Raw genomic sequence first — 2,943 nt, 5'->3', positions numbered from 1 at the left:
GGGAGCGCGCCTGCGGGCGAGCGCACCCTCGCGCCCTGTCCCGCCCCCGTGCTGCCCGCTCCCCGGTCCTTTCCTTTCTTGTGGGTTCCCGTAAAGCCCAGCAGCCCCCAGACGTCTGCAGAGCATCACGGAATCTGTGCTGATGCAAGCCGCTGTCCTCCTTTGGTGCGCCCCGGCCGGCCTCCGGAGCGCTTTGATCCCGGCCTAGCCCTGCTCCAGAACTTGGGCTAGATTTGTCTGCCCGCCGGGAGGCCTGCGCTCCGCAGTCAGGCCTCACCTTTCAGTCTTGGAGCGCCAGACTCGGGGTACGCCCTGGCGCTGCCTCCAGACCGGCCTCCCCTGGCTCAGCTGGTGCCCCATGGAACCGCCTGCCCAACCAAGAATGTAGTCTCCAGGCCCAGTTCAGTGAGCCCCTTTGGCGGGGGAACCATTCCGGGTCACGCAGTTAGGCAGGGCCCTCTGGCCTCCTGGAATAGTTAACGCTAAGAATACAGGCGACCCTTTACTGAACTCCTAACCAAAATCAGACACCATCCTGCAAACGAGGATTGTCGCACGTATTCTCGCAACAAATGTTTGAGGTGGGTCTTATTCCTGGCTGCAGATGAAGAAAGTGAGATTAAGTTATTTGTCTAGGGGAACTGATTAGTGCAGCAGTGACTAGTTGAGTGTACAGATGAGATTCTCTGACATCGGAGCTCTTCCTTAGACGGCGTTACCCACCTTCCACCAGAAGGAATGTCTCTCTCTCTCTCTCTCTCTCTCTCTCTCTGACTGGTCTGGGGAAAGCAGGACTTGATCTGGCGCGCGGCTTTAACTCACTCTTACAAGTGTCTCTTAGTTCTCCACTGAATAAATAAGCAGCTGTGGACCCAGTGCCATCACTCAGCTCCTGGAAGGGTCCTGACGAGGGAAGAAGAGGATCGGTGGTGCTGCCTTCTCATCACCTGGCGCTCTTTGCCAGTCTGTCCATGCAGCCCAGTGTCTGGTACCTGAGAGATGACTTAGGTCTCAGAACTGCTGCTCTCTCTGGGCTGCACTGTCCTAGGCATCCAGGAAATGGGCATTCATGAAGCCCTTCCATGCACATGGCCTCAACTGTCCTTTCACACAGCATGTCCACAAGAGGTGTGGACAGCAGTCTGGATACCCTGGATTGCCAAAGAGGATGCCAAGGGACAGTGACAGCAACTTCCTCAAGATTGCTTAGCCTGTGACTTGACTGGTGTCGGAGGCTGAACTCAAGGCCAGCTCAACCTGGCCTTAAACCTAGTGCTCTGTCACCCTTAAAAGGTAGAAAATTTGACTTAATGACAAACTGACATCTACCCATTGTGTCAGAACAGTCTGCCATCATCTCTTTATAGAAGTCGTACATCTTGATGCTTTATCATTTGGGAAGGCCAGATGCATCTTATAGTTGGTAACTATTTCATATAAAAGTGTTTGTCCGGTGACCTATGACTGGGTCAAGGAGCCATTAGGAGGCGAATTTCAACCCAGGTGGTTCAGGAAAGCAGCCTTAATGGTGAAGCTCCTTCGAAGGTGTGGCAGAGTTAGAGAAGGAGGGCCAGGTAGCACAAGCCTGTAATCCCAGCACTCTGGGAAGCTGAGACAGGACTGCAAGTTCAAACTCAGCCCGGGCAATTGAGCATTTTAGTGAGACCCTATCTCAAAATAAAAGAAGGGTCGGTAATGTAGCTTAGTGTAAAAGCCCTGGGCTCCATTCCCAGTGTGGGTGGGTGGGCGGATCTTGAAGCACCTGGGGTCTGGTGGCAGGTGGAAACCGTGACCACCTCTGGGACTGAAGGAGGAGGAGGAAATGGTGTTAACAGAGCCCAGGGACCATGGGGGCAGGGAATGGGGCCTGCGAGTGGGCAGGGAGAAGTGGCCAGTGCCAGATGTGTGCTGAAAGTAGTGTGGGGGCACCAGACCCATCTCTGGCCAAAGGGCAGTGCAACCCGGGAGCTTGACCACCCAGCAAACAGAGAAAGGCAAAGAAGGGTGGGTGGAGAGCGGCTCTGGTGGGGAAGGGGTGTTCAACAAATTCCCCGGGGGGTAACCAGCATAGTTGCGAATGAAGCCTCAGGGTATTGCCATGAGTGGGCTTTTCTAATGAGGGGCAAGCTCCCTCCCTGAGGGGCTTGCACTGAGCCACTGCGCCGGAGGAGTGAGTGGCCGCACCTGCCAGGTGTGGAGGCAGAGGAAAGTCTAGGAAGCGCTAACGGAGGAGTCTGAATCTGGGGGAAAGAACGGCGGCTGCAGAATGGTTTTCCCTCCTGTGGCCCCTCCCTGCCTCCTTGAAGTTCCAAGAGAAGCCTCAGGCTTGGGTATCCTGAAATGCAGCGCACACAGTTCTCCTGACACAACTCCCATCCTCTTATGGGATATACTCCAAGGAGAGGAATGGAAGACAAGAAAGTTGAGAAAAGACCACTCTAGATGAAGTCACAATAGTCGTGTTTAAATGAAATCTTCTCCATCTGGGTGGGGGTTACACCTGTGTGTATGCATGAAAAACTTTGCCAAAGCCAGGTGTGGTGGCACAGGCCTGAACTCTCAGCTGTCCTGGAGGCGGAGGCAAAAGGATCATAAACTTTAGCCCAGCTGGGGCAACTTAGTGACTTAGTGAGATCCTGTCTCAAAATTGTTTTTTTAAAAGGCAGGGCTGGGGCTGGGGATACAGCTCAGTTCAAAGGCCCTGGGTTCAATCCCCAGTACCACCAAAAAAAAAAAATAATAATAATAATCACCATCATCAAGCTTTACCCTTGAGGTTATGGCATTTTATTCACTTTACTGATTTACCTTACCTTCAAAAAAAATTTTTTTAAAAGCAAAGACTAACAAGACTTTTTATTGCCTGGGACCACGTTTAGAGTTACCGTAAGGCAGCGCGTAAGGATGTTCTGGCCCACCAAGACTGCCTAGTGACATCGTAGC

This window comes from Fukomys damarensis, unplaced genomic scaffold (assembly GCF_012274545.1).
Source record: "Fukomys damarensis isolate Sample0158 unplaced genomic scaffold, DMR_v1.0_HiC HiC_scaffold_2, whole genome shotgun sequence".
Taxonomy (NCBI): Eukaryota; Metazoa; Chordata; class Mammalia; order Rodentia; family Bathyergidae; genus Fukomys; species Fukomys damarensis.
Note: the sequence above shows the minus strand (reverse complement) of the source record.